A 25,963-nucleotide genomic window follows, 5' to 3' on the forward strand; every position below is an offset into this window, starting at 1 on the left:
GCGTCACCACTCGTGAGCGCGATAATGACGATTCACCGGCTTAGCGGCTTGCTTTGACCCGACGGGCGCCCGAACGACCGTTAATTTACGAACCTTCCCCTGTTAGTATCTTTACATCTACCCTTTCGATAAAGTTACCTCGACATCGTTATAATACTCGATGTCTTTGGATACAATCGTTTCGTTCATTCTAATCATATTTCTTCGTGTCTCCAGCACGAACATTCCGATTTACGAAGATATATTTATTGTATTTACTTTTCAAGATGTCGTAGATTTTAACGATATATCTGAATGATATATTCAGTTCTTTAAAACTGAGTCAATTTATTCGAAATAATACCCAATTTAAATGAAATAATTGTAAAAACTGTATATCATACAAAATGATATTTTATATCTATAATAAAAGTATTTTTGGCACGTACACACAACTTGTAACAACATATCGGTCATTACTACTTTCTTCGAGGAATGGTTTGTTCGTTGATACCGCTTGGTCGAGGGTAGCTGACAAAAAAGGGACAATTACGGTGGAAACATCGTCAAGAATATCGGTCATGTTTTCTGTCTCACTCACTCACTCTTCCCTTCAGGCTCGAGGAAGATGATTCCCGCGGTGAGGTTAGGTCTTTCTTGCAAGTTGAAGAGAAGAGGAGAAGAAGAAGAAGAAGCGGAAGGAGGGTAGAAAGGTAAAGAATCGGGCGGGTTGGGCCAAGCATTGTGTCCTGATAGATGTGTCAAATCCGGGCCGCATTGTGCTCGTGGAGATAAATGGAGCCGGAGTGAAGAAGCAAAACACGTGCCTTTGTTACCGGTCTACTCATCGAAGGTAATTTAGAACGCTTCTCTTTCCAAAGATAGCCCGTGGTACGATACAAGCGCCACGCGCACGCACATCTACGAAAACTTTAAACTCTCTCACGTACGTGCCTGTGTTGGCACATCTCTTGTAGATCGTTAATGAGTGATCCATTATTGCGACAAACGGGTCTTCCACATTTCGCACGGGCAAGCATTTTACGTAATTGACATAATATTACGAAAGAAAAAGCTCATTGTCATTTCTTCCTTGAATCGTATCGTTTAGGATTAATCCTGGATTTCGAATGACGATCGTTCCTTCGCTGACAAAATTTCTAGTAAAGGTAATTACCCAGTTAATCCAGCTCCACTAATTTCTTCTCATCCGGAAAAATATTTTTCAAAGATCATCCCTCTGGGTGTCGTTCGGAGTATGTATAACTTTGAAGAGACTACGCCGTTGCTCTTTGATTAGTTTCCTTTCCCCCTGCGTATGAAAGAGGAAAGAGAAAAAAAATAAAGAAAGAGGGAGGCGAGCTAGCGCACAAGAGAAAGAGTGCGAAGGAAGATGGAAAAAAGAGCGAAGGTCGGTAGTCGCACGTCATTTAAGAAAGATGCATCGTAATCGTCTCTCCGATGTCGAGAAAGAAGAGAGGTTAGTGTGCGTGGGGCGAGCTGGCTCGAGCGCGCGCTCAGAAACAACGTAGGGAGACAGTCCGGGACACAGTCCGCCACCCTGGCGACATGGTTGGGTGCAGAGCAGAAAGCGAGAATTCTCCCGCGGCGCGGAGCCGCGGCACTCGCTTCGCATAAATCATCCCGCTTCTGCTTGGAACAGGGAGAGGCGAAAATAGATGGAGCTCTCTGCGCTTTATACATAAAGAGAGAAAGAGAGAGCATATCTCTTGCCTTCGTGCCCGTGGCTACAAGCAGAGCGTATTTCTTCTTTTTCTTCTTCTCCTCCTTCTCCTTCTTTTTATCTTCTTCCTTTTCTTTCTAGTCGACCTCGTCGTCGACATCGATGGCATCGTCCTCCTTCTCCTACTCCTCCTCCTCCTTCTCCTCCTTAGGAATAAAGACCTCCCACATATTTTCGTGACTTCCTCGAACACAGGTATGAGCGAACCCACGCGATGGGATACCTTCGCGAATGGCGGCGCGAAAGACCGAGCTCGGCTCCTTTCTAGAATCTTAAGAATCCAACCGCTCGCTGGCTTACACTGGCAACGCATAACTCCCGGACAATGTTCTCAGGAAGCTGACGCGAGTTCGACACACAGCCTTCCGGCATGCCGCTCGCGGAAGTGCGCTTAACAAGCTCGTTTTCGCGCGCCGTCTTTATTTTCCTTTCCTCGCAAGTTGTCCAAGAGTAGAACTCGTGTTTCGTGCTTGTAATGCCGCTGTCGATTGGGAGATATCGTCGCCCCGGGGTGGTTGCTTCCTGTCCTATCCGCGTTCTTACAAGGACGTTTATGTCGTCGGGTTAAACCTCGAGGATGATTAAGAATTTCGCTTCCTTTTCGAGATTTTTGAAAAAAAATATATGGTAGAGATAGATCTGATACGAACTCTCTCCTCGTAATTTAATATTCAGTAAAGAGACTTGTAATTCAATATTCGCCAAAGAAGCAAATATATGATTCTTGTTCGCTCGAATATTTATTGCTCTTTGGAGATATCAGTCCTACAATAATAAGTGTTTGTGATTCCTCTAACTCGAATATTTTTCGAGTTCTTTATATGTAGACATATCGTTGTCTTCAAATTGGAACGGTGCTTCTTAGTTTTCGCAGAGCAAACAAAGGACAATTTTTCCACTTTTCCCTTTCTATGCGAAGAAGGCAAATCTCCAAAGTTGCCATCCTTAGGTAAAATCTACAAAAAAAGAGTGGATAAGATGATGTTAAGCATGAAAAATATCGGAAAAGGGACATTTCTCGTTTGTTTGCTCTATTTGAACGGTCGAATAGCGGATACTTTGGTAGAAAGGACAGACCGAAAACCCAGAAAAATCAATTCGTACCCCCTGCCCGTTTCGTAACCATGAATCTCGTATTTCAAAAAGGACAGCTTTTGTAACATTATTTCTCTTTGTCCTGTGTTGGTGCACGTTCGTAACCGAAACCGAGAGAACCTGCCATTGACGTCCTGTGACGACAACGACGACATCGAAGACGACGAACAGGGCGAGGACGAAGCTTTCCAGGGGATCCCATGCAGCATCACGCTGAGCGAAGCGTGGTGCTCCATAAATCTTTGGCGTGTTTTTACGTATCTGACCCCTATGCGACCATTCCATTATTAGATGCAGCTTTCAAGCTTACTCCGCAAGAATTTCACGAAACCACACGGTGAGCAAGCGAAGCCACTCCTCTCCAACCATACTTTGACGTATATTGACCGACCACGTGTCCCTCACGGATTTTTCTTCTTTCCGTGGCGACGGAATTGAATTTATCATCTAGCATCAGCAGCTTCCAATGTTCCATCCATGCCTTCTATTCTGATCTATTATTCGCCATTTCGCTTCGAGTCCAGTCACGAGATGCGAGTGGTTAGTTTTCAGGAGATTGGACAAACCGTTCCAAATGTGTACGGCCATGGACTCGGAAAGAAAGCGATATTTATGTTTTCCAGATCGTAAATCACGTCGAACTACCCCCGACAGATGTGGGTTCTCGAAATTATTACATTTTTCAGCGAATCTATTACTAATAGATTTAGATCTATACGTCACCTAGAGCTTTCTTAATAACACATTCTTTTGACAAATGACCTTCTGTCGAGAACATTAAAATTTATGAGATGCCCAAATTTACAATCGGAATAATATCAAAGAATTATTGTATGAACGGCCTAGTATAATCTTATTTTCAAAAAAAGGAAACAAACGTCAAAAAAATTCACGAAGGGGAGTGAGAGAGAAAGAGAAAGAGTACCAACGATATAGTGGCTTTGCAGCCGTTTCGTGCGGCTCTTAAACGCGAGGCAGCAAATCATTGTCGGGGTCAGAAACGAGCTGCGTGAAAAATTGCCGGTGCTTCCAGAGAAAACCAATAACGCCCCGCCACATCAAACGCGATTCCGGGAAATCATTACCCGGTCTACGCCCAAGGCTTACACATACGGCGTACCGTTTAAACGCTGCTGGAAGTCGAGCTTGGAAGTTGGCGCTGCGATCGGTGCGGTGCCAACGTGGCATTGTCGCGGTGCTGCCGCGGCTTTTTCGCGGCTCCGTCGCGGCTTCGTCGCGGTTCGGTCGTGGCGCTGCTATCGCAATTCTCCTCCTTCCTCTTTCTCTCTCGAGCGCTGCCCCCACGACGTGAGTAACGTCCCGAGTAATATTACGATGACAGTAATTGCTGCTTTGATCAATGCAGATACAGCCGCGCGTAGGCAGCCTGTCACGCCACTGGGATTCAACGCGATCCTTTCCGGCGTTGCGTTGCGGATAGTCGCCGTAGGCGGATGTATTGCCTACGTGCCTACGACTCTCTTACGCGGATTCGTCGCTCCTCTTCCTTTCGTTATTCGTTATCCGTTATATGTGTAAGTATCTATATGCACGTATACGTTGCACGCGGAACGTCGAGAAATAATCGAGCTTCCTGCGTAACGGATTTAGCTCCGAAGACGAATACACGGACGACGACGACACGAACGCGTTAACGACGATGCCACGATCCATCACCTGTCGCGTCGCTTTCCACTTTTTTCCTTCCTCGTCGGCCATCTTTGCTTTCCAATACATGCTCGACTCCAAGAGGTGTCTTAAGAAAGTGGTAAACGTTTGGCTCTCGACGACTTCGTTAGGAAGATTAGGTAGCTAATCTCTTGAGAAAGAGATCAAGGATGACGATTTTATTGCGATCCTCTTTCTCGTCTCACCTTTTCCCTCTTCCTCCATCGAATGAGAGATCGGACTAAGCATCGTTTCATCGCCAAATTATCTTGGCAACTGACTGCGAGATTGAGAACGGCGTTATAATATTATAGTTATACATTCCAGGCACATTTCGCTCGTAAAGTTCGTTAAAACGACGGCTGCTGCGCGCGAGGATCGCATAAAGTACGTTTCAAACGGAAGACACGGTGACCCAACGGTCGACATAAATATCGGAGAATCGTAAAGTCGAGGTGTCATGCAACGGCGCAACGCTTCACGATGGATGAGAACCGTCGGACTTCTATTAGCGATCGGCGATCGACGAACTCCACCAGACAGCTCTAGCGAGAAAAAAAAGAGAGAGAAAGAAAAAGGAAGAGAGAGAGAGAGAGAGAGAGTGCGTATTTGTGCGTATGCGTGCGTGCGTGCGTGCGTGCACTTTGTGAGAGTCGCCTAGCAGGAGTCCAACCAAGAACCATCCTCCTCCCTTCTTCTCCCCCTTTTTTCCTTCTCTCTCCACTGTTACGGAGACTTTTATTTGTGGTGGAATAAATAAAAATTTACGAGCAATTTACGGAGGGTCCTCCGTCAGGTCAGGGGGATCCATCAATTTACTCCGAAGTGCTCGTTTGGCGCGCGGGCTACAAAATCGTCGACGAAGTTCTCTTTATGAAGCTAGAATAGATTAATGCTCTCGTTTGTTCGGTAATGGCCCCGATAAATTATCTTAATAGCTCGAGGCGGCTATAAATATATTCCACGGTTCCTGCGCTCTTACGCTTGTTTTCCTGCTACATCGACTTCTCTCTGCGCGCCGTCGAACTGCCATGTTTTCCGTGTCACTGATACCATGAGGCACTCAGCGGTGAAGGGAAGAGAGAAGGGCGACGAGAGGATAAGAAAAGGAAAGAAAAGAAAGATAGAGGGAAAAAAGTAGAATGGAGGTATAAGAACGATGCGACTCGATGCACCATCCTCGCGGCTTTCGTGTAAAGCTACGCTGCTCGCTAATGTTCGATATTATTCAAATTTTCTTTCCGACCGGTGTTTCGTACGTAACGGATCGCTTTAATCTAGCCTCAGTGATCTTTCTGAATGTTATTTATGGCTGCGGAACGTAGAAGGCGTTATTGCGTGCACGGCACGCGTTTGCCAATACCTAAGTGACCTCACTGCCGGCATTCTTTTGTTCTTTCTAACCGAAGGTCGATGCCGTTCAAATCGCACTTTCTCATTGATCTTCCAAATTCTCTTCGAAGGACCTTCATAAATTATTCTCTTTTAGAGGACATTTTTCTTGCCTCGATCGCTATTATTTTTCGCTTAAACGACTTTCATGGTAACATAACGAAATCGGATAAAAAATTCTCGATTCTATGTATATACTTTATACGTTTTATTATTAAATGCAAACTGAATAAAAAATGGAAGAAAATGACGACGACGATGATATCAGCTGTAGGAAATATAACGAGCGTAAAAATATCGCGATGACGTGACGCGAACGCTGCATAAATTTGATGGAATATTCCTATAATTGCATCGGAATGGAGACATTAAGAGGATTGTAAAAAAAAAGTAGGTAGGATCGTAAGTTTATATACGCACGAAGAAAATTCCATACCTATCGTGATATTATGGAAAAAGAAATTTATATAAATTGCAATTGCGATATAAGGTAAGCTGTTACGACAGATTAATACGTTGGTAACGTTAAACGGCGACTGAGCTATCGTTATGAAAAATAAGGTAAAACGTGAATGCCAATAAACGTTCGAAATGAAACTCGTGGAGCAACTAATAGAAAAAAAAAAATAGAATAATAAAAAAACAAAATATCGTTAGCGCTCGACGAAGTCTCTACTTAACTATTTTTTATGCCTTCTCATCTATCTCGAATCAAACGTAACGTCTCTAGATAAATTGTCTTTTCCTTTTAAAAATGATCCTCCCGGCATTTATTTCCACGGTAATCATTGCTTGCTTTGGAAAATAGAAGCCAACGAAGTCGCGTAAAAGGGGAAGGAAGAAGAACGACGAGCGCACTCAAACGAAGAAGTATTCAAGAGTCTGTAATGTTCTCAGAAACGGTACTGAATTTCTACGAAGGAGACCTTATCTAGCAAGTACAGATAGCAGCCAATAACGACAACGACGAAAACGACGACGAGGTTGAGCGGATGGAGAAAGAGGAGGAAAAGAGGAGTACGACGACAGAAACGCAAAAAGTTACATGTGTTAGCCGATGCACCGACTAATAGTGCAAGAGGGCTTATTCCGATGAGAATATACGAAGCGACACGAAGAGAAATAAGCGATACTCGGTTATTCGCCGACTACATTATAAAATACATCGTAAAAGGAAAGAAGAGAAGAGCTGGACAAAGGTGAAAAGACAGATCGAAAGGGCAAACGAAGTATCACTCGTGCGAGAATGTCGGTAGTTATCTGAAACGAACGAGACGAGTGAGTATCGGTCAATCTTTCCGTCTACTATTCTCGCAAACTATTTTCTTTTTAATATTTAAGTTTAAGTGAGTGCAAATATTTTTAGCCGACACTATGTTGACAGCTTCGACTTCGTGAAACTCTCGGCACTTTTTCGATAGAACTGTTGGACGTACAATCATAAATTTTATAGCAACCGGTCCGCGAATTCATTCGCTGTCGTTCGAACTTCTTAAATATGGAAGAAGGAAGGACACATTTCTACTATATTATTTAATGATATACAAAAAAAGAGAGAAGGAGAGAGAGCTCGTAAGCGAATGGAACGATCATAGATAAAATAAAGAGTTTTAAAAAAGTCGCTAAAATAATCATGCAAATTTTAATCGAATTACTTGATTCTGCGTAATTTATGCAACACCTACGTAGTTTCGAATTCGACTCGACAAATTTTACTCAAATACATCGAACATTCCTCTACTTCGATAAGGTACGTACGCACGTGATTTCTAAAATGATTTCACACATATCTTCAATTTTATCGCTTCTCCTTTTTCTTATTTTTCTTTTTCACTCGCGTAATTTCACCGGGACTTCGCCGGTTACGGTACTTGTGAGTCATTACGGACGCGTCATAAACATCGAAATGCGTTTCGAATGGGGGAGCGATATACGAATGCAGTGTAAATGCGCTTCGTCTTTTGCATCGACATGAAATGAAAAGAAAGGGAAAGGAGAAAGAGAAAGATGAAGAGAAATCGGCGAGGAAAAGGGATTACATCGAGAATATATTTCCTTCTAAATCGTTGGAAATTGATTTCTCTCTCGCCTTTTCTCTTTTTCGTTTTTTCTCCTTCTCTCTGTCTCTCTCTTACTTTTAACGAATCGAATGAAAATATCCTCGAGGCTACATGGAGATGCCGAGAAACGGCAGCTCAGACATACGCCTGGTATTTGGCAGAAATTAGGTTGGTAATGCCTCAGCGACCGGTCTCAGCAGCACTTAACGCCGTAAAGCTGTTTGATGGCATCGCTATCACCCCTAACCGTTCCTAACAGTCCAACGCACACTTCACACTGCGCCCGGGCTCTGACACTGCAACCGTGAGTTATTCACTTAATGCGGCCATTACGCGCTCCTCGATGGTGCTTCATCCTGATTTACTTGACAAGCATTTATTGCTTCTATCTCGGCTAGCAATATTAAACCCTCTGCTCGCGTTTCCTACGTTCATATATACATAGGTATATTCTACGTATCTACGTGTTACGTAGAATGCGTTCTCTTATGCGTATTCAACGCACATGTATTTGTAAGGGAGCGGGTGTGTACAGGCGATATCACGACGACGATGGTAAGAGCTCCGCGGCATGATCGATGACCAACGTACTTACATAGAGACGCTTCGAGAAAGCCATCGACTTCGTTCCTTTCGCTAGCCACCACGAAACGGAATCTTATACATTGTATCTATGGGCTAAAGTATAAATCTATGTTACAGACTATGCGGATTAAAATACGTTGATATCTTCCCTCCGAATAATTTTAAAGCGTGATATCGGATAAATATATCTATTATTTAAATTTTGTAACGTAATACAATTGTTAGTAATATAATTATTCCTTATTGCTAAATTCTCTACTGAAAATTTCTTAAAAATGTTTCGAATTTGAGATCTCTTATTTCTTATTCGAGAAATATCAATATCCGTGTTTCCTCGTTAAAGTGCTCCTTTCGAATGTCTACGTATTTGTTAGATAACTAAAGTCAATGTCGTACAATAAATATCACGCTATTATCCTCGATTGTATTTGGCATCGAATATTTTCCTACGATACTTGGAAATATCTTGAAAGACGTCTTTGTTGATATGATATAGTCGTACGATATGTTTATCTTTTGAAAGGAACATCTCCGTTTCAAAAAAAGTTTATAAACTTTTGGAATATAATACTTATCCCCCCTCTCTCTCTCTCTCTCTCTCTCTCTCTCTCTCATTCTCTCTCTCTCTCTCTCTCTCTCTCTCTCTCTCTCTCTTTTTCTCTTCCCCTTTTTCTATCAAAGATCATAATTTAAATGTAATACGTACGTAATACATATGTAAGTATGTACATCTCACTACGGATATCCTCTTTCGTGGAACCAACTCCATGCTGCATACATGAGATTAGTTTTATCACCAACGAATCATTAAATCTACAATTAATCGCTACTCGGCGAAGAGTCGACGAGAATCGGAGTTTATGCGTCCGTTAGGGGCGACGACGATGATTTATTGGTGATCCTATTAAAGTCAGCCAGCTACCATTGCTCTGCATGTTAATGTGCTCTCATTGCTTTTTGTTTATGACTTCCTTCACTCGTACTCTTTCCCGATACGCAGATCGTAATTTGCACGTACGCGTTGTCAACGAGTCGATCGATTCTCCTACGATAACTAATCGACAACGGGTTCTCGCGATATGCCTGAATGATCGTCTCCCAACATGTCGTTGTCGTTGTCGTTTCGTCATTGCTCCGTCCTTAGAGAAATACGATCCATTTAGTTTCCATGCATTTAATATCATTATTTTCATTTTATGATATGCTAATGAGCCATAAGTCATAATACTCGAATCGAATGTTTATGGATTAATATACAGACTTACATATTCTTTCCATTACGTCCTAATAATTGTCGCTACATTGTAACATTAAAGATCGTTTATCAAAACAACCAAATAGATTATTATACGGATTACATTATGAATAATTACTCTCCTGATCCCTTATAATGGAAACGATATATCTGTTTGCCTTTAGTCTGATTATTATCTCTTTTTCTACATCATAAAAACGTTCTTTTTAAAGACGAAAATATTTCATTATAATTATTATCGCAAGTGAAAATTAATTGGAATATAAAATCGACTCTAAGTGCGTAATACCTCTTATCATTCTTGTATACTTACCTCTTTTTAGTCTCTTCACGACGAAGAGAAACGACCAAAGTCGAGACTCTCGAAGCATGCCGAACATGCTTTATGACTTCTTGGAACGTTCTCGCGTTAAATCGACCAGTCAAATCGAAGAATAGGTGCTCGGAAGTGCGCGAATGCTCTTGTACCCATCACTTTCTTCGTGGCTGATCACTCATCAGGAATCGACCGACAAGTATACCCTTGCACCGTTCATCGTCCTGTTTTCACCATCGTCCAGTTTCTTCTTACCTCCCTCTTTTTCTTCTTCGTGCAAACTTCGATCGTAGGAAAAGGAGAAGGGATGGCAGGAGAGAATACAGTGAAAATTGTGTATGTTCGGTGGTGATGGTGGCTATGTTGTTATACCTTAGCGAAGCGGTTGTTATTCCAACGCGTAAGTATACGAAGAAGGGAAGAGAGGACACGAGAGGAAGAGGAAAGGAGAGGAAAGGCGAAGTGCACACATCGGTACCAACTGTGTAATTTGAGGGTAATTCCGCGAGTCGTATAACCTGTAGGTAATGCCGGCAGGCAGGCAACCAGCCAGAGAATGCATCAGTGCGCTCCTCGTTTCGTTTAATTGGTCGTTTCTGGCTTTACGAGGTTTCAGCCGAGGTGCTACGACAACGAGGACGAAACGAGGACGATTGGATGGCGAGCTCGTGCGTCCGCGCCCGAATGAGCAAATAAACTACAGCTACCGCGAGTTGCCAGGGACAAACTAAACTCTACGCATGATATTTCCAATGTTCTAAGAAGTAAACATCGAGAGAAAACATCCATTGTTTTCATCGAAGGATTTTACTACGAAAATCTCTCATCGTATTGACATTTTTTCTGTGGCGTATTGCGTTGGTTGAGTCATACCAAAAGTAATGATCATTATGAGTCATACCAAATAAATAATTACGGATCGTTATTACTAAAGGTCATCTGTAGGATATAGGACGTAGGAGATTGCATCGTAATATCGCATTATTCAGCTTGTATTTGAACCTGTTGCGAAGAGGTCGTCAAGATATCTGCTGTTAAGATACTGTCAAGATATTGTCAAGATACTGTTATAATTTAAACGTGGCAAGGTAATGCAGAGAACAATCTAAATATTCTCCATAATAATTATATATCGTTCACTAGAATCTTTTAAATACGTATTATTTCAAGATATGTATATTATAGTATTTTAAATAATCATATGTTACACAATTATTATAGATTCAACTATCGTAAAATGTCTATTAAATTACACGTTGTTTTTATTGAAACCGCCTACTCCTAATTATTTCATAAAACCATATCTACGTGTATGAATATTTTAACAGCCTATTTAAAATGCGCTCGTTATTGCGTATCTAACCAGTATCCTTGCATAATATCGCAGTTGCCTGTGAAGGAATGAAAGTGAAAGAAATGAAGGGGAAAAAAAGATAGGAGCGAAGTAGCGATGACGAAGATTCGGACAAAATCGAAGTCAATGCGATGGAACGTGGAAAGGAACGCAGAGAAGGATCAAAAGTTTTGCGTTTCTCTAACCTTTCTCTCTCTCTCTCTCTCTCTCTCTCTCTCTCTCCCTCTTTCTTTTTCTCTTTGTCGTGTAACAAGACCTGTGCGGGTCCGGCGGTCCCAACTTTTTTATCCTAATATGAATTCCCGATTCCGCGTAGCGCCGTGGTCCTTGAAAGCCTGGCAACAGGACGAACGTCCACGTCGTTGACGTCGAATACATTAGTGATTCCTGGCGGGGGACGCGCCGTAATGAATGTTTCCGGTGACGGCCGACATCGGGGAATGCCTCTCGCGACAAACAATACGGCCCTCTGTTCATCGAAGCCGCTTCCACTCCTCTTTCTCCCTCGCTCTGTCTCTTTCTTTCTCATCGGCGTACATTGGTAACATGCACGGCCAAAAGGGTTCGTCGTCACCGCCCCGTTTCGATCGAAATTCGTGCTCTGACTCGACGATCGATGATCGTTTGCGAGCCTTCCATTCTTCCTTTCGATTCTTTCCTTCGATCAAGCCATGTCGAAGTACGCGCGTAAAGATAGAAAGATTCTTATAGGTAATAATACACTCTTACCCTTGTTATATTTATATCATATTAAGTTATATTAAATATGTTGAGTTATATCAACTATAATTTGTGATATTAAGCGTTTTAATATATGGCAAAAAATCAAATAGATGATTTATTTTTGATCTATTTAACGTAACATTCGTTTTACATATTTGTTATGTTATTTCTCAATTGTCCCAAAATTTTCTTTACACGATTGATCTTCTATTTTATTCAAGGATAACTAGAATCCGTACTTACAACTCTTGTACATTTTTACCCGTTATATGTAAATATAATGTAAATAGAATGATCAATAATATATATATATATATATATATATATATATATATATATATATATTATGAATATATTATGAATATATTATGAATATATTACGATAGATGAAAATAAAATGACATCATTTCCAGAGATTTGATATTGATACATTATATCTATTAATAAACCTCGATCGATATCACAAGATTAGAAAAGTTCTAACAAAAGATTATAAAATATCTAAGACCCTTCGATCTAACATCATCATCATATCTGTGCATCTATCTACGTAGCTACATACCAACGAGCTTCAGAAACATCCATAAACGAAATGACGCGTTCTTCGTGTAGTTCTCTATCGAATAGTCGGAGGCAAAATGTTACTACTCTACCAGCTTGGGAGGGATGAGAATTTGGTTTTGGGAAGCACGCATTGAAACATGGAATACGATTCGGTGACTTGATAATGTACGCCGCTTTCGAAAGGTTCGCCTCGTGGTGTCATATTCCAATGTGGACGAAGAGAGAGAGAAAGAGAGAGGAAGGGGGGGTTGCTTTCGACAGGATAACATTGTGGAGGGTCTTAACATATCCCGAAAATTGGCCGATCCGTTAGTCCAAAGAGACTACGATCAAATAGAGGGAGAGAGAGAGAGAGAGAGAGAAAGAAAGAGAGAGAGAGAGAGAAGAGAGAAGGATTAGAATGAAAGCTAGAGAGAGAGAGAGAGATGCATGGTATGCATACGGTAGCGCGAAGCCGCACTCGTGGTCTCTTCCGTTGTCTCGTTTCTCTATAAGCGTTCGCATTTCGAGTTCTCTCACCCTCTTTTACCCCTTGGCACTCTTGCCGATCGTCGATTCGACGTCGCTGGAATGTGGGACCACTTGCAGAGTCCTCTCGTTGCACGAGTATCTCTCTTTCTCTCCCTCTCTCTCTCTCTCTCTCTCTTTTACTCTCTATTCCCAGTTCCATTGTTGGCCAGCTACTATATCTCTAGCCGAACCACGCGCGAATTCCAAAGCCGGCAGTACCGGCAGAGATTCGTCGGCCTCGTCGGGCCACCGAGCGTATCTAGAGACTCGAAAGCTCGCCACTCATCCACGAGTTCGTCCAAATGTATTCTGCGGTTTTCGACTCGAGCGAGACGCTTCCAATTATTCCCTCTGTACGATATCGCGCGGTTTAACCTTTAACGCCTTTCAACCTCTCGGTCCATTTGCATCCTGCGAAACTCCTTCGAAACTGGGCTAAATCGAACGCTCTGAATAAATCGAATGACTTGCTCGGTACCTCAAATATTTAAAGAGTCTCGAAATTTTCTTTCAAATTTTGTTTAATCAAATATTTGTTTTTTTTTTATAGATTCATTAAAAATGTTTGAATTATTTGACAGATGTATCCTTAAAATTGACAGTTTCTTGATTTTCGATAATCATGCTTTCTGATATTCTTACTATGGGATATTTCTATTTCATTTCCGATTAATTTGTGAATCATGAATAAAATAAAAGGTTTAAGATCAAGCTACACAGTTTTCGATAGATAAATTTATGTATTTAAAATGATGTCTCTTGTAAAATCATTACAAGGTGACTGTCTCGCTACGTTCTGTTCTAAGCTGATCGCTTTCTATTCTTTTATTGCGATAAATTCAACATATCAGCTTTGACAGAAAGTATTATATTTATATATACATTTATATCTACACCGTCAAATCGAAGATATAAATGATATTGTCAATGTACGATATAATTTTATAATAAAGTCCTTATATTCCTTAGACGTTGTAATTAAAAATTATTACAATAATTAAATTTAATAAATTAATAAATTTCGTGGCTTATACTCGTTAATTATTAAAACGGGACATATAATAAGAGCGATAAGAAAATACGAGTAGAGTCGTTTTTGAGGGTATGGCGGTCGATTCAAAGTTCGCGCGACCGTGCGTGCACGAGCTCTAGCGCACGAAAGATGCGCATTTAAGACGAACGATAAACTTTCGACGCTCGTCTCGTCGTGCAATAACCGTCGTTTAATTCGCGTGTACCAAAGCGTACAGCATCCCATACCGTATTATACGATAATTGCCGCCACCGCCGTTGCAATGTCCTGTTCAAGCAATCTCAATGCCTTCGTTACAGTCTTAAAGAATATTTCTGCAAGACGAGAATATTCATAAAATTTTTATCCATTTGATAAAAAAGATAAAATATTCGATTATCGTGAAAAACATTAACGAGAAGTAAAAAATGACGTAGCATGTAAACTGAATTAAAAGAGATTATTTGCGTAGCCATAATCTATACATAATTACGTCGGCGATATAATTTTACGGTGAATCGAAGTGACAACCTCAATCGATAAAACTAATAGAAAGATAGAAAGAAGAAAGCTAACAATAACAACATACGTCGTATCATTAAATTATTATTTGACATTTACGAGAAGCGATAAAAGCATTCTTAGGTCAAGCTGTGACATAGTTACAAGTTTGGATCTCTAAATCGTATCTTAAGAAAATATAGAATCAACACGGTGCTTCCCTGTCTACGTATCTTTCAAAATATATGTAGGTATAATCCCGATAAGAAAATTACTTTTTACGTCCCATAAAAATCACGAATACCGCGTAACTTGGACGTGGAGATAATTCATGCCCGCGTCGAGATCGGACGTCGGAAGGTAAAAGGTTTGGTTTTATATAGGCGCATGCACGAACTCGACGAAGCAAGATATTACTCATACATTGCGCTGAACCCGCTGCTGCTGCTGTTGGTGGTGGTGGTAGTGCTTGGATCACGCAACGCCGGCTTTTAGAGAGTCCTAAAGAGTCGTTGATCAGAGGCGAGGTTATCTCTTGTCTCTCTGCGAAAGCCGCTCGAATGAAAGGCACCGACAACGTCCAGCAGCGGGCCATACATCACTCGAGTCTTGTGTAAATAAGCTCTGCTCTGCTCGCGCCTTTCCCTCCTTCTTACGATCTTCTCCTCCCACTCATTCTCCGCCAAGCAAGAGAAAGAAAGTGAGACAGAGATCGTCTCTCATCCAGCGGAAGTAGCGTAAACCTTCCGTGGCAAACGTTCCTTTCGAAGGTGAACAAGAAAAGTTGTTTGCATTTCGCGAAATAGGAAAAGCCTATCTTCCCGTTTCCGCGATATCGTTTCATTTTTAATCAAGAAGTTTATATCAGTTACGAAGATCAATAAAGGATTCATTGACCGATGCCAATTGGTGAATGTTCGTTATTGATACGTATTAAAAAAAAAAAGAAAAAGAAGAAGGAAAAAATCAGACGATAAGAGTTATCACGAATGTTTTACGTATCATGGTCTGACGTTAAATTCCGATGAATCATTCAGATACAAAAATGATCAAACGATTATGTTGATACAGATATTATGAATGAAACGAGCTACGAGAAAGTTTCTTCTCTCGTTCTCTTTCTTCGCTCTTTTCCTTTATTGATAAAACCGTCACGCGCGATTAAAACGATATTTCGTAATTTCCTATTTGCCTTCCGTTATCGCGACTCGAATTACTGACATAAACTCTAGAGGATGCGGGAGCGTTGTTTTTGATAGATATTGGATAATACCGCTTGCGACTTTCTTGTAAATATAAGATGGCAGGTAAAGATAGATCACATAAAATATGTGTTGTAATGGAAAGTGATGCAAAATGTAATCAAAATCGATCCCAAAGAGATAAAATGTTCATTTTATTACGATGCAAGTAAAAAGAATGTATTTCAACTTTAAAGAGGTTCTAATTAACAATAATAGAATCTGCTCTTCGTCGGTATCGTAGAAAAAGTCTTTCGCGCGATCAAGGCGGAGGGAAAATAAATTTGAAAAACCGTTGGCGTTGGTCTTTCGACGAGAGACAAAATTAATCTCCTAAAAGAGTGTCGACGCGTCTATTGATGGTTAATTTTCTTGAAAGCACCGAGAATCATGGGGAAAAACGGACGATGTAAATCGGATTCGGATGTGACAAATAAGCGGATCGGGGTTGTTCGAGATGAAAGGAAAGTATCGAAATTTTATTTCCGTCTAGACGAAAAGGACGAGATTAAAACGTTCTATTCGTCATTGGCGCCGAGATAATCGAATCGGCTGGTCTTGTGCTCCTCGACTCCGATGATTCTCCTTAAAACAAGCACGAGCGATCGAGAAAGGATTCCAGCTAGGATTCGACGATAAATACGACGTCATTTTATCGGAGATTATCCCTTGGAATATGACATAATTTCAGTATACGGCATACGCAGCCGCGATATCGCGCGGAGCTTTCAACTTCGTAACGCATTCGACAGCTTTGAGCCGGAAATATATACGGCATTTAAAACCGGCATTAAGTGCCCGTGGGGCACTTATACGACTAACTGCGTCCTGCTCCGAGATGCTTCTCCTCGTGTAGGTATGTATACGCGCGTGCACCGTCATCGTACATATATTCCAAGCCTGCCATATACGATAAACATCCCTACAATAAAATAGCTATCCGAGTCGGCAGATAAACCGGTAATATGTTTCATGAGTAAATGGCCGGATCCTGATAAACACAAATTATGCGCTTACGCGCAATGTCTTTTCGGTCGTCCAATAAATTAAGGCCATCCCTCCTTCGTCCTTTCCCCTTTTTCCCTTTCTCCCATCGTCTCCTTCTCTTCCCTTCTTCACTAGCCTGTCGAGCTCTCGGTAAAGACCCGAAGTCGAGAGTCTCGAGAGAAACCGAGATAGAGGGGAGGTGGGGAAGGAGAGAGAGAGAGAGAGAGAGAGAGAGAGATCCGATGCGGAGGGTGTTAGTATAATTATAATTTATTCTTGATTAGCATTAATCCCCACTCCGCTAGCCCAGGCATTAACTTCTCCGTCGCTTTTATTGGTCCATTGGTCCGACGATAACTTACACTTATGATTATTAATGTCGACAGATTTATCGGGCAGCGGTACGAAAATCCGAAACGTAGAATAAAATCGTGTATGTATGTATATGTAAAAGGGTGCGTGAACGTATACGTATACGTATTCGATTGGGATACGAATTTGAATTCATGGTTAACTTGTTGCCCGCGCGAAAGTCAGAGAAACGAGAAGAAATCGCGAGAAGAAACTTTATGAAGGAAACGAAAATATTTTTGACACTGCGCATAAAAGAATATTGAACTACGAAACGTGTAAAATGTTTTCAAGTCACTCAATTCTTATTCGTTTTCAAAGCGCGAGCACGATTGCCGACGGACTTCGCTAAAACGCATGAATATTTATAAATCTTAACGTTTCCTTTGAAAATCAAGTATGTCGAATGGAAACATATCTATTTATATTGCATGTAAATTGAACCGAGTTAGCGTTCGGGAGAATACATCAAACTACTTTGATATTCTATACTTTGTAATATAAAAATAAATTTATACAAATTTTTAATTTGTATAAATTTTCTCGACTTCTAATGCTAAACTATATATTCGTAATCATAAACATATTGGAATATTTTTAATATCATATCCATAGTTAATATTAACTTTTGATATTAATTATCATTAATAATTTATATTCACATATTGAACAAAAGGAATCAAAGTAGACGTTTTACTTTGTACAATAAAAGATCTCTCGAATCTTTCGTCGAGAATACGAAATCGTTAAGTTGACGATTTTAATAAAATTTCATTGTAACTCTTTATCGTTAAAGAAGAATGTAATAAATTCGATATAATAAAATTATTCGGAAAAATAACTTTGGTTTAAAACTGACGAAGTGGTCGACCCTTTACTTTTCGTTCGTACTGTATGACGTGAAACTTCGGTAATGATAGGAAGTCCGAGCAATCAACGTCATCACCAACCTCGTGGATGCTAAAATTTTTGATTGACTCGAGCGACATTATTGATCTGACAACGGATATTGATTACGCCTGGGAAAAAAATATTGTATCGGTATGCGTCAAAACGTCACTGCGCTCGATTAATGGCGTTACCTTTATGATTTGTATTGACGCATAGATACGTATCACCCGAGATGAGTCTCTCTATTAAAAAGTTTTGTGAAAAACTGTGTGGACAGCGTACTGGCATTCGTTGCTTCTTATGATTATTAGCATTAACATTCATTTTTTTTTCTTTCTTTTTAGACACAATCACGCGAAGTGTTTCATTTTCGCAGATTATTGTTTAATTCTACAACGTTTTCGTATTTTTATAACTGTGCATAAAAGGTTTTCCTCGTTACAATTTTTATGTTTAATAAAATCAGTACCATTTTAAGAGAATTTATTTGATTTATTTGAAACTGTAAATAAGACATGTTCACGTTCCACTGAAGTACCTCTTACAGTTTTGTTATTATCGATTCCTTCTCTCTCGGCCATTTCGTAAATTTTTAATATATTGACGGCCAACGATTCACTGTGAGAAGTATCGTATATAACTGGCGACCTTTCGTTAAAAATTGTTAACTTTATCTTGTAAAAATCAACACAAAACAAGATTCAAGTAAATTATAATCATTCGTCCTTTTAAATTGAAATAATTTTAATTACATTTATATAGGACATTGTGATTCGTATAGACTTTCAATCGGAATTGAGAAATTTTATTTCTATTTAAAGTTGTAATAAGCGAACGTTTTTCGATGATTATATAAGACAATATCAATGATCGTTCCAACAGTATAAAAAGATCGAAATGATTATAAATTTAGCGTTGGTTATACGTACATGTACATATATACGTCTAAGTCAAAGGAAAATATATTAAAAGAGTGAAAACGATATCGCTGGCCTTGCCTCAAGCTTCGTAAAGTGACGTTTAATGGTTTTTAAAATTCCCTTATCGGAACTATACATTATAGTTAATAGATCATAAGTGCCTCATGACAAGAAGGAAGAGTTATTTCTAAAAGTTGCCGCATTCTAATGTACAATAGTTTCAAGTCGTAACTGGTTAAGAACGATACACAGAAACTTTACATCATCGTATCTTTGTTTCTTGATCTGTTAAAATGTATAACAATTTATACATAAAAATAACAGTTAACAATCTTAAAAGAACTCTACGTTTTTTCTTAAAAATGGAATTTTCTTATTACCATTCCCTTCCTATATGTAACATTGTACATAAGCACGTGTTCGTAAGGATAAATATGATATTGTAATGAATTGTTATTTACACTAATTATATGAACAAAAATAAAGTCACACGTGTTATCTAGAGCATTGCAACGACTGCATGCAATGCTTGTATTTATGGAAATAAACTTCCGTTTAAAACAAATGCAATCGTTACATGCGATCGATGCTTCCTAGAAAATAAATCTTTATCGAAAGCAAATCGTAGCGCATATAATACGTAACTACATACATATACCAACTTCGTAGCTATATCCGCAATCCTCCAGCCGCAAAGCTCCATCCCTCTCAAGGAGAAACGACATTAACCACTTTTATCCATTTAAACAAAATGTCAAAGTGCCAGATGATAATGCTCCGAAGATAAATCAAGCATGCTGAAAAGATGACGGTGATAAATGTAAACACGTCTGCCAGGCGGCCCGGGAGATAGTTACCGAGATACACGACAGGTCGTGACTGATGGCGATGTCGTGAGATGTGGTATCATAATAATTCATAAAGGACGAGGCCAGAGGCTTAATCGTTGATTAATGAAAGAACAGACTTGTCTCGATCTCTTCGCTTTCCTTTTTCGTTCGACTTCTCTTCTTCTTCTTCTTCTTCTACTTCTTATTCGTGTTCTTCATCTTCTCTTTCTACCCTTGAAGCCTTTTCTTCATCCTCATCTTCCTCTTTCTCCGGTTCTTTCCATCTCTTCTCCGGTAGATACATACTTGTAAACACCAACAGAGCGGGACGAGTAATCCGACATGTGTTTGTTCGAGCGATAGACCGAATTAATGCCGCGACGTGCACGTTGAGCCGTTGAGTCCATAACTCACCGACGAAATCCAGGGCCGTACGTAAAGAAGCCTCTCGACTACGAGACACGAGGTAGTCCGTTTGGCAGATCATTACCTAATGATCATTACCAAATGATCGTATCAAAAAAAAAAAAAAAAAAGAGATTGAGAGCAGGTGAGATCTAAAAGCAACCTATCGACCCAATGAATTGGTTTTTAATCTTTTTATGTAAGCACTAATACACACGTACATGAAAAGTACTCGTACACCGACATAAGTACTCGAAACTCGTTATCGGCTAGATCGAATGGAATATGCAACTAGCGCGAAACACTTAACGTAAGCCTTACTATAATCTACATATGCGTCAAGTATTTCGAAACTGCCTTTTAACGATATACCTCATCTCGACGTTCCGTCGATCCTTTCCAACGAGACGTATAATGAAGGAAGATATATGGTAACGATCATTACGAGAGATATATTTAACGAGCGGAGTCGATTTGCTTAAACGACCTTCGTTAAAAAGAATAGAAAAAGAAAAAGGACAAAAAGAAACTACTTGCTAATTACTGGTTTCGAGTTCGTATTCGTCGCATTATAATTTAAATTAATATTTATTTACCGATTTATCGTAGAATTCATGGCTCTGGCCGTGCCTCTACATATTCATGGTTATCGAACTGACGGGAAAGATATGCGGGCGTCGGGCCACGCATAAGTCGCGTGCGGCGATTGTCGGCATCGGGGTGTTAAATTTGAAGTGACATTAATCTGACCGATGATATAGACGCTTTCGCTGGAACGACATCGAGTAATTCAACCGATGGACATTTTTTTCTTGCTTCGTACGAGTACAGCTGTCTTTAATGCTAACGGTACGTTTCTTTAACGTCGGCCATCTTCTACTCAGTCTGTAGATCGATTGATCTTTTTCCATAACGTTTAACGCCATTTAAATATACGTACTTTATTTCGAGTAATATGTTAAAGCGACGAGGCGACAAAATCTATCGAGAACCATTCGATTTCTGAATAGAATGTCGGCTCTATAGAATCAATATATATGTACGTGTATATAGATATACGTAAGTATAGAAATATATCGTGCATATTATATATATATATATATATATATGTATATCGAGTGCGATTCAACATCGGGATTTACTGGCAGGAAAGTAGATAACGGTCTTACCGGCTGTTTCACGTTTGGCGTATTCCACTGCCATCTGAAGATACTTTCTATCAACTCGTAATCGAACCTTCAAGATCGTTCAAAATACTTTGAGAGTTCCATTAAAATGGACGTGCAGGGTTTTCGATTTACCAAGAGAAAATTAATTGACTACGTTATGAGACAGGAATGGATTGATAGGAAAAAGAAAAAATGAAATATCGTTCGTTTCCTATGAATAAGTTAAAGAAATTTTATGAACGCTTTTCTGTGCAATAAATTATAGTTTGAGTAATCAGCACATTTTTTATGATGTTCCTGGTAGATAATCCTTTTCACGTGACACATTGTTACTTCTTCTGACATGTTTCTAAGAAATAAAAACTGACAAAGTTTTTACGAAACGATGTCCATTTTCCTCGATGAATTACACACCGTTGGCTGGAATTAAGTTACTAAAGAAGTCCGAGTATTTCTGTAATTTCCATTTCGAAGAAACGTCGGAGTCAGAACTTCGTAATATATATAATGTACCTTAACATTTACGAGCAGTTGGCTTTCGTGGACACACGCTTTTTTCCACTCATCTGTAATAACGACGATCGTAAAAATAACTCCTTGGACGTGTCGTTCGAAATTCATAACGTGATAACGTAATGTTCGTTGAGTATATATACCAACGCCGAACTAAAATGCCCGTCAGCTATCGTTAAACATTCGTTCACATCGATTTCAACGAAAAACGAACGCACACCTGGATAAACGATACTTTTAACGCGTTACGTTTAATCCTTTGATTCGAATAAACGCGTATGATATAGAGATTGAATTCATTCGGCTTATTTGAATTTACTTTCATTCTTTTCCTGTGAGTTCATTCTATGTGATATTGATTACTTTTACATATAACATTTTAGATTTTATACAAATTTATAGCCTTTAGATTGAATAATAAAAAAAAAAAAGAAAAAACGACTGAGATTAAATTCTCTCAAATAGCAAAAGTAAAAAGTAACACCTTGTCTGTGACAATTGGTATGTATTTGTGAATAATATTTTTAGGTCATGCTCGGTGAGTTCAGGAAAATATATTAGACAGCTAGCAATCATTGCCGTAAAAGATTTCTTACGGCGATTTAATCTCTGGATCTCTACTAATGTCTGTAACGTTGTTTCACATGGCTAATAATTATGTTCTTGGGTTTGAGGACTTGAAAATAATCTTTTGAAGAACGTATTATGTAAAGCTGCAACTAATTACGAATTAATGACAAACAGCAAAAATATTTAACAAAAGATAATATTATTATAAGAATGAAGAAGATCTGTTTAAAATATATCAATCGCAAAACATATTAGCATTATATCGATTGGTTTATCAATTTTTGTTTAATTTCAAAATAAGATAATTCAAGAATATTATCTCGTTTCTTTTAAACTACAAATTGATCCAAAATAATTGGCAATACTGTTCAGAGCTTGTATCTTCATGGATTACCAACGAATTTTATTTCATTTTTATTTTTTTATTAATTATTAATACAATTGTAAAACTATATTTTTAACAAATTAATATAATACAAGCGTCAAGACATTTGAAAAATTTTTAAACGATGTTCGGATATTCTCTCAATTTTTTTACGTCAAGTCTTTTTTCGTCAAAGTATTTTTAAATTTAATATTTCAAAAAAAGATCGTGTTATATATATTTAGCAAAAGATTGTAGTAATACTTTAATTTCCGAATAACATTTTGAATTTACTTTTATGAAAATTTTTGAGTATTAGGTACTTTGCTTTATTTGGAAATGAAAATATTTGATACACAGTAAATACACATAATCAAATAGAACTTATATTTTATTAAAAAAATTCTTGTGGGCGACTCTTCGTTACAAGCGATTATTCAGTTATTTATAACTATTTATTATAAGAGAATAACTTGGCATTATTTATTATTTATTATTAGTATTACATATACTAACTCATACTTCAATATTTGCGATTTAGAATCTACCAGTTTTAAATACCTTTTTATTTTTTTCTACATCAATATATCGATAATATTTTCTCGCTAAAAATACGATGCAGAATATGCTATATCTCACATGTTTTTTTCACGAAATTGGATAATAAACATCCAACTTTTCCGCTAACTACAGAAAAAAGAACAAAATTGCACATAATTTTACGTGCTATTAATTTTAATAATATTATTCTACAGTATATACAATATAAAATACTATCCTGGGTTAACATAAATAAACTGGCAACCTTGACGCAAATCAAGAAAAAAGGTACAAAGAGAAATATACGACTAGCAAGAAAATCCCTTAGAGGATTTACTCACGGTCTTCCTCATCAACTGTCTACAAGAAAAATTACAACGTGAAAGCTATACCAATACGAACCTTGTCCTTGGTAAAATGGGTACCAAAGGGACTTTAATTGTTTTACTTTCTACTTTGAAAGTTTTATGATAGCTCCAGAAAACTTATCCGTTATACAAATCAATTCACAATGCACAAAATCATGACAAATCCCTCAACATGGTTACAGATTGACAAAGTACAATCGCAAAATTATGTATAAAAGATAACAACAATACTATTATGACGTGTATTGTAATTAAAAATCGTAAAACTAATAGCGACAAAATTTACAGATTTATGTGGATACTGATTATGTTTTACGAAGCTTACAAAATATAAAGCCATTATTAATAGGAACTTTAAAGTTTACTTATGCGCGCGTATGTATATGTATATCTATATATATACTATATATCATATGCTATACACAAGTTCGTGAATTAAATATCATTAGAAATTTGATTGATCATCGATTAATGATTTATGAATTAATAAACACAGAGCATCATTAACATATAAAAGAAGAACCAATGTTATAAAAATAATCGAAAATGCAAAAACAAATATAACGTAATAACGCCAGAATATAAAATGAAAATTATTAATGGGAAACAATAGAAAATAGATAAGCTATCATAATACTAACGAATGAACAGATAAATGTAATTGCGTACGAGCACGACAACATTTAAACAACTGGCTGCGTCTTTAGTTATAACGCATCAAGAACAAACTAATTAATTTGCAAAAAAATTTCAGCAAGATTTCCTTCTATTATTAACTTCATCCTATATCTTAAAGAAATAAGTTGAAAAGTTTGGCCGAATAAAATTTCATATTGTAATATCTCGTTTATAAGTCCGATAAATTGATAGCAGGTAACGAAATGCGATTTCGCAAAGAGCTTAACGAGCTTTAGTCCGTGTCGCATGTTGTTCGACCGCGTGAAACGCCGCCACCATCGGAGTTTGCTCGGGTAGCAGAAAGGGGAGTCAAGGAAAGTGAGAGATAGAGTACGAGAAGCGGGTAGACGAGAGGGAGAGAGAGAGAGAGAGAGAGAGAGAGAGAGAGACAAAGAGAAAAGCAGAGGGAGAGAAAGTAGAAAAAAGCAAGGAGTAAAACGCAGGGCTGCGTGCCTGCCGGTAATCACGCGCCGCGGATAAAGTTATTCCGGGGTATAAATAACCGACATGTCTGGAATAAGGCATTAATTTATGTTATTTATCGCCCATTACGTAGTAAAGAAACATTCGCATGGGAAATAATGTATCATTCTCAACGCGCGTCCGCGGCGAACTCCGAGAATCTAGAATGATTCGGAATGCCAATGAACGAACGTTAGTACGTAAGTACGCGTAACGCACATCACGAAAAGAAATAAAGTCCCTGGGCCTTGCATTACGCTTCGAACGAGCGTTCCAAGCATCGGTCTTGGGCTTAACGTTTATGCCAATGCTGCTCTCTTTTTCTTCTACATTCGTTTCCTTTCCGTTTGCTCGATAACACGACAGCGTGTCACGATCAAGTCAAAAGGCTTACAATTTGTCTATTTCAAGTAGGAAGAATTGAAATGTGCGCCTTTCCGAGACAAGGAAAAAGAAGAACGTGCAATTGGTCTGAACGTGCACGTGCTCCTTCGTTGAAGTTCAAATACTTTAGTCGTTTGATTTATATAAATAACGAATCTCCCATGATAAATCGCTGATTAATTTTATTTCAAGATAACGAATATTATGGTTAGTGAATTTTATAGCCCATTGTTATAATCCATTCGTTCTCGTTCGTCAGCAAAATAATTTAAACGAGACAAAAGCTACGAGTGCGTTTCTCGTATGTGGTAGGTCACACACGGCTCGTATTTTCTGCCGTCAGTATTTTGGTTATTCCATAAATTTCGAGTTGCCAGTCACGAGAGTCGTACGTCACGTCAACTTTAAAAGGGAGATGTCGCAACACTCGTAAGTTTCTTGTTGCTAAAAGAAAGCAAAGGAGCAGGACGAAACTACTCCTCCTTCTCTCTCTCTCTCTCTCTCTCTCTCTTTTTCTCTCTCTCAGTCTTCT

General features: G+C 38.8%; 1 long non-coding RNA gene across 1 annotated transcript; it reads left to right on the plus strand.

The window, feature by feature from the left end:
• Positions 1 to 4,216: 4,216 nt before the first annotated feature.
• On the plus strand, positions 4,217 to 7,756 carry LOC127063502 (uncharacterized). Its single transcript, XR_007781394.1, has 3 exons — positions 4,217 to 4,353; positions 6,687 to 7,156; positions 7,245 to 7,756. It is a non-coding gene; the product is annotated as an uncharacterized LOC127063502 (long non-coding RNA).
• Positions 7,757 to 25,963: the final 18,207 nt, after the last annotated feature.

Source organism: Vespula vulgaris, chromosome 4 (genome assembly GCF_905475345.1).
Source record: "Vespula vulgaris chromosome 4, iyVesVulg1.1, whole genome shotgun sequence".
Lineage (NCBI taxonomy): Eukaryota > Metazoa > Arthropoda > Insecta > Hymenoptera > Vespidae > Vespula > Vespula vulgaris.